The sequence below is a fragment of the Marmota flaviventris genome, chromosome 11 (genome assembly GCF_047511675.1).
Source record: "Marmota flaviventris isolate mMarFla1 chromosome 11, mMarFla1.hap1, whole genome shotgun sequence".
Taxonomy (NCBI): domain Eukaryota; kingdom Metazoa; phylum Chordata; class Mammalia; order Rodentia; family Sciuridae; genus Marmota; species Marmota flaviventris.
The window spans coordinates 62,095,214-62,111,337 of record NC_092508.1 but is presented as its reverse complement, the minus strand read 5'-3'; the positions used below and the strand labels follow the sequence as shown (position 1 = coordinate 62,111,337).

Sequence of the window (16,124 nt, the reverse complement as noted above, 5' to 3'; positions counted from 1 at the left end):
TTTGCAGTCCTTCTACCTCAGCCTCTAAGTAGTTTTTTTAATTCTTGTTTGTTTGTTTTTCTTTTTTTGTTTACCACTGAGCTACAGCCTCAGCCCCTTGTTGATTTTTGAAACAGGATTACTCAGGGTGACCTCAAACTTAAGATATTTCTGCCTTTCTCAGCCTCCAGAGTAGGCATATGCCATAGTTCTCAGTTTATAGTCGTTATTAACTGTTCTCACCATGTTGTACAGTAGATTTCTTGAATTTATTCCTTCTAACTAAAATTTTGTATCCTTTGATCAACATCCTCTCCGAATATACTCTCAACCTTCCTCTTCAGATCCCTGGTGAGACTACCAGTCAGTTCCACTCTCTATTTCTGTGAATTTATCTTTTTTAGAATCCATATGTAAATGAAATTATTCGGTATTTGTCTTTTTATGGGTAGCTTATTTCACCTAATAGATTAGGTGTAGATTTGTAGATTTATCCATGTTGCCACAAATGATAGGATATCCCTTTCTTTTGGGTACCAGGGATTGAACTTGGGGACTCTCAACCACTGAGCCACATCCCCCTCCCTATTTTGTATTTTTATTTAAAGACAGGGTCTCAGTGAGTTGCTTAGGGCCGCTGGTATTACAGGTGTATGCCACTACTCCCAGCCAGGATATTCTTTTTTAAGGCTTAATAGAATTCCATTGTGTGTGGGGTTTGTTTCGGTGTGTGTGACATTTATTATTCTATTTATCCATTGAGGGACACTTAGATTGATTCTGTATCTTAACAATTGAAAATAACACAATGGTAGTGCAGACATCACTTCAACATACTGGTTTAATTTCCTTTGGGTATATATATCTAGTAGTGGGATTGCTGGATCATACGGTCGTTTTATTTTTAATCTTGGTTGTTTTTTCCCCCCTAGACTGGGGATTGTATCCATAAGTGCTTTACTACTGGGCTATTCCCCTGTCTCTTTTTTTATTTTGAGATAGGGTCTTGATAACGTTGCTCAGGCTAGCCTTGAACTTGCAACCCTTCTGCCTCAGTTTCCTAAGCACCTGGGATTATAGGTGTGCAACACCATACCCAGCTATTTTTAATTTTTTGAGGAACCTCCATGCTGTTTTACATAATGCTGTTCTAATTTACATTCCCACCAACAGTATGCAGAATGTTCCCTTTTCTCCGTGTCTTCACCAACACTTAACCTTTTGTTATATTCTTAAGAGCTGTTCTAACAGGTATGAGATGATATTTCATTGTGGTTTTAATTTTCATTTCTCTCCTTATTAATGTTGTTGAATATGTCTTACTTTGAAAAATGTGCAGGTCCTTGGTCCATTCTTTTTTTTTCCCTGAACCATTTTTAAAAATCAGGTTATTTTCTTGCTACTGAGTTGCTTGAGTTCCTTATATTTTCAGTAATAACCCCTTATCAGATGCGTGGTTTGCAAGTATTTTGTCCTATTCCATTTATTGTGTCTTGATTCTTGATTATTTCCTTGATTATGCAAAAGCTTCTTTTTTTAAAAAAATACTTTTTAGTTTTTGGTAGACTTTATTTTATTTACTTGTTTATATGTGATGCTGAGAATTGAACTCAGTGCCTCACTCATGCTAGGTAAGCACTTTACCACTGAGCTATAACACTAGCTCCTGTGCAGAAGCTTTTTAATTTGATGTGAATCCCATTCATGTTTTCAGCTTTGCTGCCTGTGCTTTTGGGGTCATATCCAAAAAAATTGTTTCAAGTTTTTAATCCATTTCAAGTTAATTTTTTGTGTATATTGTGGGATAAAAGTCTAATTCCATTCTTCTACATGTGAATATGCAGTTATCCTAACCCCATTTTTATTGTCTTAGAGAGTGCTGGGGATTCCCCAACACTTCTCACATTGTAAGTACGCATTTTATACGCTGGAACTACTCCTGCAGTTATCCCCATTTATTGAAGAGACTGTTCTTTCTGTATTATAATTCTTGACATTTTTGTATTTTCTTTCTTTCTTTTTTTTTTTTTTTTCTTTTTATTGATACTAGAGATTGAACCCAAGGGCACTTAACCATTAAGCCACATCCCTTACCCCTGCTTTTTAATTTTTTTATTTTGAAATAGGGTCTTGCTAAGGGCTTTGCTAAGTTGCTGAAGCTGGCTTTCAACTTGTGATCCTCCTGCCTCAGCCTCCCAAGCCACTAGGATTACAGGAGTACACAACTGTGCCTGGCAGCATTTTTTTTTTTTTTTTTTAATTTTTCAAGTGTTTATCCTGCTTTTTACTTTGTTCATTAAACATGGAACCATTTACATTTTTCCTCATTTATTTGTAATAATTTACCCTTTTGCTTCCACTTGGTATTTTTTTTTTTTTTAAAACTGAAGTTGTCTAAAGAGCATTTCTCTTCTAGAGGAAGAGAAAATGGGTGGGATAGGATGGCAATTGATGAGAATAAGATAGATTAAGAAACTGACAGAATAAATTCTTTCCCTTCATGTGTTGCTTACGTTCAGAAACATCCTGCATGTTTTAAAACTTCTCTTAGTTGACTAGACCAGACCATTTGAAGCTAATATGAAGCTAATTTGATGTGATGTTATCTGAAATGGTAAGAACTTTATTTTTTAATGTGGTGCTAGGGATAGAACTCAGTGCCTCATGCATGCTAGCCAAGCACTCTCCCACAGAACCACAACCCCAGCCCAAGAACTTTGTTTTGAGTGAACATTTTGTCTCTATAATCTGAGAGATGTGACTGCTTCTATGAATTACAAATATTGGGTCTGATGCTCTGAGAGTAACAGAATGAGATTACCTTCAAACTAGTATAGAGAATAATAAAACATTAAACTGATTCTGTTCTTACTAATCTAGGGAGTAATAAAAGCCTATGTCACTAATTCATTAAAGTTTAAATGTCTTTAACATGCCTTTCAGAATTGCTTGAAGAAGAACATTTGGTTTCTCACCTTTTAGGTCTACTTATTTGCTGTGTAATATTTAGAAATATACACATTTTGTGTTGTTTTAATTTTAAGAGATCCTAGGTGGGTGTAGAGAACTAAAATGCTTATTTTAAATTTTCTGTCTCTGTATTCTATCTTGATTTTGATGATTTCATGTTTTATCCATTGCATATTAAATAGATTACTATTAACATATTGTAGGAGTATAATGAGACTATGTAAAATGATTTTGTTGTAAATGAAACTTGATTTATATTCTTAGTAACAAATAGGAATAATGTCTGCATTTTTTGGATAAAGAATGAAGTGCTTTGAGAATTGAGAGGTGCTATATAAATCATTTATATTTTTTTAAATTAATAAAAACAATCTCTATTAGTGTTGATAAATTTTAGACCCTGAACCTACTGATGTTTGATTCTTCAGAATATTGTTAATTCAACTATAATATTTTGGCTTAAGGCACTACTTATTTTCACATCATATAGAAAAATCTTGTATTCTGTATTTGACATTATTTTTCTTATATTTTATGGTCTTTCAGGTCTCTTGTATTAAGATCTATTCTCTTCTTATAAAAGCTAATGAGATTCTATGTGGCTTATATAGAAAGAGAATGAGTTAGTAAAACTCACATTTGAAACCATAAACACTAATCATAATCTCTAATTAATTTAGTATTAAGAATGTTTTGGTATTAAGAGGTCAGGTATTTCCCTGTAGTATGTGTGACTCTTTATATATTATTCCTGGCATCTTTATAATGCATTGTCACCTGAAGGAATACTAGTTTTTCTATGCCATTGTGGCCAGTTGGTTCTGAAAATTGATGTAGCATCCTACTCTGTGTCACTTAAACCCCTGGTAAATTAGCATACCTTGTCCTTCCTTACCTGTTCCCTTACACAGGGAAGATTCTGCCCCCTTTTTAGTATCTGTCTTTTCAGGAGTTTCTACAAAGGTCAGATTTGTTTTGAGTCTGAACTCTCATGCCTAGTGTGTTCTGTATCACACTGGAAAGAAGTAAAGTGTTTTTTTGTTTATTTTGTTTTATGGTGGTGAGAATCGAACCCAGTGCCTTACACATGCTAGCAAGTGCTCCCTACCACTGAGCTACAACCCCAACCCAGAGGTAAAGATCTTCACTTAAGATCATAGTTTGACACCAGTTATCCCATGGTCTTTCAACTACCATTCAGAACATTTCTTAGAATGAATTTAGCCATACGTCTGTGTAATCTTTGTTTAGATAGAGCTTATATCCAACTTTTAAGTTTGGCTTCCTTACAAGAATTTTAATCAAAAACAATCAAAAAGCCAGGTGTGGTGCATGCCAGTTACTTGGGAGGCTAAGGCAGGAGGATCTAAAGTTCAGGGCCAGCCTCAGCAACTTAGAGAGACCCTGTCTCAACATAAAAAAAGAGTAGGGGATGTGGCTCAGTGGTAAAGTACCTCTTGATTCAATTTTCAGTACCAAAAAACAACAAAAACCCAAAAATAGTCAAAAATCTTTATGCAACACCGTCATGTTAATCATCATCATATTAACCTGTGTGAAAGATTTTCACCCTAATTTTTAAAATATATAGCTGTGTGTGTGTGTGTGTGTGTTTTGACTTCCTGAAACAAGACAAAGAGACTTCAAAAGAAATCTCAGACTGGGCCCACCTGTCTTCATGAGTCTGAGCAGTCTCCTTGGGGTCTTTTTCCCTTTTCTATTGCAAGATTAAAAATCTTGCTTTTTTGGCTATGCCAGAGGAAGTTCAGGGTCCAAGAGAAGAACCTTTCAACCTATATGCAGAGATAGAACACTGGAGTTCAAAACAAAAGTGTCCCCAGGAGACTCAATGAAGCATTCTCAGGAGTGGAAAATAGAACACAGACCACCAGAAAATGAAACCACTACCTTGATTAAGGTGTTTCCTAATTTTTTCAGAGTTGACATGACCTCTGGTCGTGTTGTTCTCTTCAGAGTCCACTGCAGTTGTTAAAGAGGAATCTGTCTTGGCCATGCAACAAGAGATGAGGGCATTGCTACATTACAAAGTACACGCAGGAACCGAGTTGTGACAACATGGCAACATATAGTTATATGAGAAGAAAAGGTAGGAAACAGATTGTCTGGCAGTACAGAAAGAAAAGCACAATAGGAAACAGCTGTTGAATCTTATACAGGTAGTCCCAAATTGCCATGGTTTGGGATTTTTTTTTACATTATGATGGTGTAAAAGTTGCACTAATTTAATGGAAACCATGCTTCAAATAAGATATCAATGAAGGGATTCATAGGGCAAGGTATGGAAAAAGGGGCACAGAGCTTCTAATATCCTCTGGTGTGTCACACTCCAGGAACCTCCCATGTGTTCAGTTGTGCAGAATGAATCCTGTTGTTTAAGGGTTTTCTTTTCTTTTTTCTTTTTTTTTTTTTTTAATATTTATTTTTTAGTTTTAGGTCGACACAATATCTTTATTTTTTATGTGATGCTGAGGATCAAACCCAGTGCCTCACGCGTGCCAGGCGAGTGCGCTACCACTTGAGCCACATCCCCAGCCCAAGGATTGTTTTTTTTTAAATATGTTTTTTAGTTGTCAATGGACATTTATCTATTTATCTATCTATCTATTTATTTATTTTTACTTATTGATATGTGATGCTGAGAATTGAACCTAGTGCTTCACATATGCTAGGCAAGTGCTCTACCATTGAGCCACACCCCAGCCCCTGTTGTTTGCATATTTATTGAGACTTCATTGCCTAAACATGATTGTAACATGACAACTGTGTAGAAATGTGGCAAACAGGGTATGATCTAATGCTTATAGACTGATGAAAATATCCACCAAGGCCTGTCCAGATTCTTCTTGGTCTTTCCATGCAACAGTCCTTCTTCCCAGGTATAAGGCAAGACCTCTTCTGAAATGAGGTCTTGAGATCTATTATCAGACAAGAAAGCTTCAGAGAATTTTTTAGGCACTCTCCAAGACAGAAAGGTGGAGGAAGATTAGAGTTTCTTTTTCTTTTTTGGGAGGGTGGTATAATGGGGATTGAACACAGGGGCTCTTTACCACTGAGCTATCTAGCCCTTTTTTATTTTGAGACAGGGTCTCAGTAAGTTGCCTAGGGCCATGTCAGGTTGCTGAGACTGCCCTCAAACTTAAGGTTCTCCTGCCTCAGCTTCCCAATAAGCATGCACTACTATACCCAGTAAAGATGAGGTTTTTTTTTAACCTTCCTGGGGGGAAAAATTATAGTTTCTGTAGCCTGGGTTCGGGAAAGAGTTATGATTCATGGACAAAAACTAATATATATTTGTCATCACGGTGGTACATACTCTTCTGTGGTGGAGCATGGCAGCAGTGCCATAGCTCTATCAACCAGTCAACTAATTGCAAGTGATGTGTCTCTGTTATGTTGTGTTGCTAAGCCATGATATTTGGTAGGTTGAGGTATTAAATGCATTTTTCACTTAGGGCATTTTCATCTTACAAAGAATATATCTACTCAGGAGACATGATAGGCTCATTTCAGTGTCTTTATTTTTAAAGTATTTCTGATACTTTTACTGGAAAGTAGTGAGTGGGATGTTAAACTTAGATATTATTTAGAAGAGAAGACCAGTAATATGAAATGAAATTTTCTGAAGGAAACCATTTGGGAATAGCTCTTTATTTCAAATTTTATTTTGAAGGTTAATTTGGAAATTAACTGTTACAGGTTCAAATGAAATTCATTGGTTTTAAGACCCAAATAAAGAACAAGTTAGCGTTTTTCTTACCTTGGGTTTTTACAAATAAGATGTTCTGAAGTTTGTTTTTTTAACCTTAATATTATACTGGTAAGTCCAATACTTAATTGATAGGATTACAAGCTCGCCACCACTATCCCCACCCCACCCCCACCAATAAAGGTCAGGGGACAGGTTTGGGAAATTCTTTAACATAATGATAAGTGAACTACATAATCTAAAATAAACTCAAGGCCTGGGGATGCATGTGTGAGACCTTGTGTTCTATCCCTAGTACTGTAAAAACAGATAATTAAATCAAGACATCAGAAATAACCCAGGAAAGTGTTACTCTTTGTAATTCCTTTTCATTCATTATGATTCTTAACTTTGCATTGTGGCTTTTGCTTTTACTTCTGCTTCATTTTTACCTTAAGGATACTTAAGTGCATGTAAAAGATATTTTGCACTTTATCTTGTGTAAATGGTTAGGCAGGGATTAGGATTTTATGGTTTTAGTTTTGTTCCTTTGTATTGAGAGTGAGGTGAAAAGAATTGTCATACTTAGAGTTTTAAAATGCTTTTTAAAAAGATTTTTATGGTAAATTGAGAAGTTATTGCATATAAAATTATGGGGTTCAAAGTGATGATCTATATGAACAATTTGGGAAGAAAATCAAACTAATTGTTGTATCTAATCCCTCAAACTTATTTTTAGTAGTGAGAACATGTAAGTTTTTCTGTCTGTGGTTTTGAAATACATAATGCATTATTATTAATTATAGTCACCATACTGTATAAATAAACATAAAAAAAACCCAAACTTATTCTTCCTAACTAAAACTGTATACCTAATTTTTAAAATTTAGTCTGTTCTTTTGGTTTAAAATTTAGAATGTGTAACAACATAATCACATTTAAAATATGTAATAAAATTCTCCTTCCTGTCTCTGTCCATTAGAGTTCTCATTCCCACATTTGTACATCAATTTCACACATATGTTCATATATTGATCATGTAGGATAAATTCCTAAAACTTACCAAATTACAAGGATTGTGCATTTGTAACTTTGGTAGGCACTGCTGTTAAAATGTAGGAAAATAAGTTGCCCTATATCCTTTGCAAAACCACATGATAGTAGACTTTTTTTTTTTTTAGTATTTTTTAGTCGTAGTTGAACTCTATTTATTTATTTTTATTTATGTGATGCTGAGGATTGAACCCAGGGCCTTGCACGTGCTAGGCGAGCACTCTACCACTGAGCCACAACCCCAGCTCCCATTTCATATTTTGACCAAGTTGCTGAGGCTGGCCTCAAATTTATGATCCTTCTACCTCATCCTCTCAATGCCTGAGATTATAGGCACCTATCACTACACCAGGCTTCTAGCTGCTTTCAATGTTTTGTTTTTAGAAGTTTACTGTAGTGTGTCTTGGTGTGTATTAGAGTTTATCGTATTTGAGACTCACTCAGCGTTTTTTTTTTTTTTTTTCTTTATCTTTGTCTTTGTGGTACTGAGGGTTGATCCCAGGGGTGCTCTGCCACTAAGCTACATTCCCAGCCCTTTCTATATTTTTTACTTTAAGAAAGGGTCTTGCCAGGATGTTCAGACTGGCCTTGAACTTGGGATCCTCCCTCCTAAACCTCCTGAGTTGCTGGGATTACAAGCATGTACCACCCTACACAGCTCACTCAGCTTCTTGAATCTGTGGATCTGTACATTTTTCCAGCTGTAGAAAAATTTCTTCTATTACTAATTAGAATATTTTTTGACGTTTTCTCCTTTTCTTCTGGGACTTCAGTCACACAAATGTTATTATTCTGTGGGTCTGTGAGGCTTTACTCATTTTTTTGTTGTTGTTATTGTTGTTCAGTGTGTTTTCTTTGTGCCATCCAGGTTGGGGGGTTTCTGTTGATCTCTCTTCTGACTCACTAATTCTTTCCTCTGTCATGTCTACTCTGCTGTTGAGTGTGTATAGTAAGTTAAGTTAGTTCTGGGTTGTTCCCCCCCCCCCCCCCCAGGTATTGTATATCTTAGTTCTAAAATTTCCATTTGGTACTTTATATCTTCTGAGATTTTTCACTTTTTAAATCTGTTTTAGAAGTTTGTAATTGCTCCTTGGAGCTCCCTCCTGCCCAGTTTCAAATGGATTTTATTTGTTTCCTCCTCTTGTTTTTTATTTGATGCATTATAGGTGTACACAATGGTGGGATTTGTTGGTACATTCCATTCTTTTTTGAAACAGTGTCTTGCTCTGTTGCCTAGGCTGGCCTTGAATTCCTGGGTCAAGAGATTCTTCCTCAGTGTCCTGAGCAGCTGGGACTATAGTCACCCTCCACTGCATGCAGTTCAAAACTTTTTTTTTTTAATTGATGACTTCTTTTTTATCCTTCTCAGACAAGTCACAGTGATGGATGCCTGTAATCCCAGTTACTCAGGAGGCCAAAACAGGAAAATCAAAATCTGAGGCCAGCCTCAGCAACTTAGTGAGACCCTGTCTCAAAATAAAATAAATGGAGCTATGGGTATAGTTTAGTGGTAGAGACTTGCCTCACATGTATATGGCCCTGAGTTTAGTTCCCACCATTGCCAAAAATATAAATAAATAAATCCTTTTGACTTAATTCCAATAACTAAGTCATCTTGATTTAGTGTATTTTTATTATCTTTTTTCACATAAGTTGTGTTTTTCCTGGTTCTTATTTAAGTGGCTGGTTTTTTCTTCTTTTTCTTTCTTTATTTCCCCCCTTGTATCATGAACATTTTGGGTATTATGAGACATTAAGTTCTGTTTATATTTTTCTATTTTTGCTACCAATCACTTCTAGATTTAGCATGTGTGTTAAATCTAGTGTTATTCTGGTCTGCTTTATTTGCTACTCAGAGGCTGATTGGGAAACCTGGGTGTTCTTCAGTATTGTAGTTTAGTTATGAAATGTTTTGCCATATTAATTCTGATCTTTTTCATTTGAGAGTCTGCAAGGACCTTATGTATAGGCTTAAAGAGTCCTTTCCCCAGCTGTCATGTGCCAACACAGGGGGAGAGTTACAGACAATTGATGCTAAGGCTTCCTACTTTGTTTCTACTGAAATTACTCTGGCAAGGGAAGAGGAATGCTGCTTGCTTTCACCAAGGGCAGGATGATTGGAATTCCAAGTTCTCCACTTAATCTCTGCTGATATTGATAAGGGGAAAAGCAGGCAATGGCACATTTTTTTTTTATTCTTTTTATTTGATTGTCATAGAGAGGTATTGGCCAAAAAAAAGAAAAATCACTTTCTGTTTAACTAAATCATCAGAATTTTTCTCAGTTCTTTGTCTGGAGAGAGCAGGGTTTTCTTGAGACTTAAAAAAAAATTGCGCATTACCATATCTGAGATGCAGATGCACTTTTCTCCAGCATACAGTTTCAGATATATGGGTGGCAAAATTAGAATTTCTGTCATTCCCAAGGCCAGAGATCCTTGATCACTTTCCTTCTTTCTACCTTTCAGAGTCTTGTCTTTTTTTTTTGGTGGTGGTGCTGGGGATTGAACCCAGGGCCTCGCATTCATACGTGCCAGGCAAACGCTCTACTGCTGAGCCACAATCCCAGCCACCCTCAGAGTCTTCTTGATGTATGTTCTTTGCACATCTAAGGTGTCTACTAGAACCAGGGAGAAATGAATGTATTCCATCTTATTTGTAATTTCTCTTTTCCTTTTTTCTAAGCTTTTTGTCTTATCTAAAAACCTTCCCTTTTAAAATATAAAATCTCATGCTTAAATGACTTTAGACCTTTGTAATGATTACTGCTTTATAAGTACATTACGGATAACTATTCCCCACTACTTATTTTTACTCCTGTTTCAAATCCTAAAAAGTTACTTATGCTAGACTGATTATTTTGAAAACATGCATTTGTTCCATTATGATTGATATATTAGAAAATAATTTGAATATAATAACAATTTCTTGCTTATACCTGATGTTTTTTACAAGAAATACTAAGTGAATGCAGAAAAACCGTACCCAGCTGAATTACTTCATAGGAATATACAAAAAATTGACACACACATCTGAGACATACACTAGCTACTGCAGTTCATTACATGTGCTATGAGCCATACCCTGTACAGTCTGCTCTTATAACTGATTTCAAATCACTCTTTTACCATTTTATAAGAATTCACAAGCTTCAGCTCTTCTGATACTCCTCAAGCAAACCCCAGGTCATTTATTTTATCTTTATGTGGTGCTGAGGATCGAACCCAGTGCCTCACGCATGCCAGGCGAGCGTGCTTCTACTTCAGCCATATCCCCAGCCCCTGAACCCCAGGTCATTTTCAAAGTAAAATGTCATATTTATTGTTGTTTTTAGATTTCTGAACCACTTAATGTAAGTAAAACTGCTGCCATTTTTATGTGCTTTCTATATTTTTGGTACCAGGGATTGAACCCAGGGGCTCTTAACCACTGAGCCACATCCCCAGCCTTTTTGAGACAGGGTCTTGCTAAGTTGCTGAGGCTGATTTGAACTTATAGTTCTCTTCCCTCAACCTGGAGCTGCTGGGATTATAGGTGTGTGCCATTGCACTTGGCTTCCTTTTTTTTTTTTAATGTATCATTGATAAAAGTGAGTGTTATGCTCTTAAATGTTTTCCCCATCAGCCATGTTGTTCTTAATGTAGATTCTCATAGTTCAGTGCTTTATAGGAACTTTTATGTTTTATTATAGTTGAGAATTTTTATAAATGTATCACCGAACTATATATTTTCTAATGCTGTTTGACATTGAATTCACATTTTTTGGTCTTATTTTCCTGAGCAGGTTTCGTAGGAAAAGGTCACATCAGTTAAATTTTACTCAAAATAATATTGACAAACATCAAAAGAGAGGAACAGGGGATCTTTTCAATTTCAAACTTCGTAAGCTTTATTCTAGGGTGCTTTTCTGAAAATACAGTTTATTTTCCTTTTATACTTAATGTCTGTTCTGTTCAATCCCTGTACCAAACAAACAAAAATGTCTGATGCTCAGTAAGTTTACATTAATATAAAAATAGTTCTGAGTCTCTTTTTGACCTTCCATATTATTTAAAAACGTGCTTCACTGAAATCTTTTTTTTTATTGAGTTTGGTTGGAGCATACCTATCATCCCAGCAACCTGAGGCAGGAGAATTGGAGACTTGAGGCCATCCTGGGCAACTTAGGAAGACCTGTCTCAAAATAAAAAATAAAGAGGGTCAGGGAGATAGCCAGTGGTAAAGCAGCCTTGTGTTCAATCTCCAGTACCAAAAAAAGAAAAAAAATCTTTTCCCCAAAAGTAATGTATAGAGCTGGGGATCAGTAGTAGAGCATTACCTAGCATTTCTAAGTCCTGAGTTCAATCCCTAGTACCACAAAAACAGAACAAAACAAACAAAGGTAATATATAATAACGGTCATTTAAAATACACTTAATAGCAGCCAATTTGGAAAGCAGTATGGAGATTTCTTGGAAAGCTGGGAATGGAACCACCACTTGACCCAGCTATTCCCCTTCTCGGTCTATTCCCTAAAGACCTAAAAAGAGCATGCTACAGGGACACTGCTACATTGATGTTCATAGCAGCACAATTCACAATAGCAAGACTGTGGAACCAACCTAGATGCCCTTCAATAGACGAATGGATAAAAAAAATGTGGCATTTATACACAATGGAGTATTACTCTGCATTAAAAAATGACAAAATCATAGAATTTGCAGGGAAATGGATGGCATTAGAGCAGATTATGCTAAGTGAAGCTAGCCAATCCCTAAAAAACAAATGCCAAATGTCTTTTTTGATATAAGGACAGTAACTAAGAACAGAGTAGGGACGAAGAGCATGAGAAGAAGATTAACATTAAACAGGGATGAGAGATGGGAGGGAAAGGGAGAGAGAAGGGAAATTGCATGGAAATGGAAGGAGACCCTCATGGTTATACAAAATTACATACAAGAGGAAGTGAGGGGAAAGGGAAAAATAATACAAGGGGGAGAAATGAATGACAGTAGAGGGGGTAGAGAGAGAAGAGGGGAGGGGAGGGGGGATAGTAGAGGATAGGAAAGGCAGCAGAACACAACAGACACTAGTATGGCAATATGTAAATCAATGGATGTGTAACTGATGTGATTCTGCAATCTGTATATGGGGTAAAAATGGGAGTTCATAACCCACTTGAATCAAAGTGTGAAATATGATATATCAAGAACTATGTAATGTTTTGAACAACCAACAATAAAAATTAAAAAAAAAAGAAAAATAAATAAATAAAATACACTTAATACACTTGATGGAGAAGGTGGGCTTGCTTTTATAATAAATCGTTTGTGATACATTTGTCATAGGAAAGAATTGTAATGCAAAGTAAATATAAGTTGAACCTGGTGAATAAAGATTTGTTAATCATGAGGTTGAATGTTGCTATGCTTTATTAAGTAATTTTAATAGGTATACTTGGTGTTTATGTGAAATATTTTCATTTTGCTTACATATTATGTGGTTTCATTTAGACTTACTCATTATGAATTTATTTTCTTCCTTAGGTATCTTTAAAAGTTTCATTCCCCACCCCACTTCCCACCCCTGCATACTTCTCAGTTTTTTAGTTTTGTACATTATACCTTAGTAGATTTTTTAGTTTTTACATGTTTGAATACCCACTCTGCCTTGCCAGCAGCAGTGGTTCAGATTAACAGTTGGACTCATACAACAAAATAGACTTCATCAGCACTAAGTTTCTTTTAAGAAAAGAGACAGGATAGGAAGTAACACAGCTAGGACAGCAGCGTATTGGAGATCTCATGATTTCCAGGCATCTTATATTTGATGTGTTCATGTTTCTCCCAAGAAACATAACTGAATGTTCAGTTAAATCATTGCATTTGGGTCTCTGCAGCTTTTATACCTTGTTCTCATTCTCTAGTGCAGCAGCATGTACTAAATTACCATTCTTGACAGTGAAGCATAAGCCCTTGGGGCACGCACATAGTAACTTCAGCCAGATTCTCATTTATCTTGGATTTATTATGTTCCTATAAATTCTGAGTTAAGAATTGCAGGGGCTGGGGATGTGGCTCAAGAGGTAGTGCGCTCGCCTGGCATGCGAGGGGCGCTGGGTTCAATCCTCACCACCACATAAAAATAAAAAAATAAAGATGTTGTGTCCACCGAAAACTAAAAAATAAATATTAAAAAATTTTTCTCTCTCTCTCTTAAAAAAAAAAAAAAAGAAAAGAAAAGAAAAAAAGAATTGCAAAGATAATTTGCCCACGTATCAAATCAGGTTAAGCTGAACATGATGGTGCACGCCTGTAATCCAGCGACTTGGGAGACTAAGGCAGGAGGATCACAAGTTTGAGCCCAGCCTCAGCAACTTAGCAAGACTCTAAGCAACTTAGTGAGACCTTTCTCAAAAATAAAACAAAAAGGGTTGGGGATGTAGTTTAGTGGTAAAGTGCCCCTAGGTTCAATTCCTAATACTAAATAAAAAACTAAAAGCAGACAAAACAAATCCTCAGTGTTTCTAAAACTAACACAAACCAGCTCTTAACTCCTTGACTAAGGTCCTTTAATCAGGGAGCCAACAGACAGTTCAAAGATGTATTTCCTTTGTGATTATTGTATAGGAAATATTGACATGTGCAAGTAAATAAAATGGATAACATAATTTTTATTATCCACCTTCAATTTATTTATGACTGATCTTGTTTTATCATGTCCAGCTACTTCTTCATCAGAATCACTCCCTCTTTTTTGAATGTGGGATCTCACTGTTTTGCCCAGGTTAGTCTCAAACCCTGGGTTCAAATGATCCTGCCTTGCATGCTTCCTGGAGTAGCTAGGAGTACTTGAGGCATGTGCCACTATACCTGGTCTTGTTAATACATTTTAGAGCAAATTCTAAGTATGACAATTTAATAAATACCAATAAATATTGCATTATTTTCAATAGAGAACTCTAAAAATATCATAATAATATACACATAATACACATAATCCTGATAGTGTTCTATAATTATTTCTTAAATATTTTTTCAGCTATAGATCGACATAATCTTTATTTATTTTTATGTGGTGCTGAGGATCAAACCCAGTGTCCCACATGTGTGAGGCAAATGCTCTACCACTGAACCACAACCCCAACCCCTCTATAATTGTTTTATTAATTGTTTTGTTGTTAGAATCTGGATCCAAATGAAATTTAAACATTGAGATCAGTCTTGTGAGTTGATACTGAGAATTGAACCCCAGGGGTTCAACCACTGAACTATATCTCTAGCTCTTTGTATCTTTTGTGTTGATATAGGATCTCGATAAGTTGCTAAGACTGACCTTGAACTTGAGAGCCTTCTGCCTCAGCCTCCCAAGTAGCTGGAATTACCCAGTGTGTCCCACTGAGTCCAGCTTGTACAGTATTTTTTGTTTATCATTTGAGCCAGGCTTGGTGGCACATGTCTGTGTATGATCCCACCTACTTGAGAGGCTGAGGAAGAAGAATGATTTGCACCCAGGCAGCCTGGGCAAAATATAATAAGAGTCTGTCGAGAGAGGGGGGAGGGGGGGCCTGCATTTGTTTAGTAGATTCCCTTATCATTTCTTTTTATGTTTCTTTGAAATGTATTCTTTGACGAAGCTGTCATTTGTCATGTAGCATTTCCCACAATTGTTCCCCCTGGATTTTATTAAGTGAGCCTTTGTTTAAAATTTTTTGGACTCTTTTAAAAATAATTATTGCACCAAAATAAAATTTGAATTTGAAATGACTTTTGGTAGAGACCCCAATCCAGTTCTTAGGCAAGTGACTTCTGTTATGAATCTGTACTTCAACTAAAGCTATATTTCTTAATCATTATAGGAGTATTCAGACATTGAAGCATAAGTCCATGCCAACAAAATGATGTTTCCTATCTTTGTTCCTACAAAGTTTTTTTTCCCCGATTTCCTTTCTGAGTTCTACCTCCAGCCTGATGATAAGAGAAAACATAGAAGCCTACATAAGATGATTAGAATCTAGGGGATCTTAAATGTTTAATTCTTTCCTCTTTAAAAGTTTGTTATTCAAGGGCTGAGGATATAGCTCAGTTGGTAGAATGCTTGCCTTTGTGTGCACAAGGCCCTGGGTTCAATCCTCAGCACCACAACAAAAAACCCAAAAAAGTTTGTTATTCAAATGTTTCTTAAATATAACTCAGTTTGGCATTTTTTTTTTAGTTGTCAGTGGATTTTTTTTATTTATATGAGGTGCTAAGAATAAAACTCAGTGCCTCACACATGCTAGGCAAGTGCTCTGCCACTGAGCCACAACCCCAGCCCTCAGTTTGGCATTTTATACTAACATTTCTTTTCAAAAATTCTTTAGCCTAATAGGTATGATTTTGACCCATCGATCTGGAGATCTGAATTCTAATGCTGAGTCTTGATTCCTTTCTTGTACC

General features: G+C 36.0%; 1 protein-coding gene across 5 annotated transcripts in view; it reads left to right on the top strand.

Annotated features, from left to right (window-relative positions):
* Nucleotides 1–16,124, top strand: part of Ppig (peptidylprolyl isomerase G) — a 59,916-nt gene that overhangs the window by 36,558 nt on the left and 7,234 nt on the right. The window lies entirely within an intron of this gene.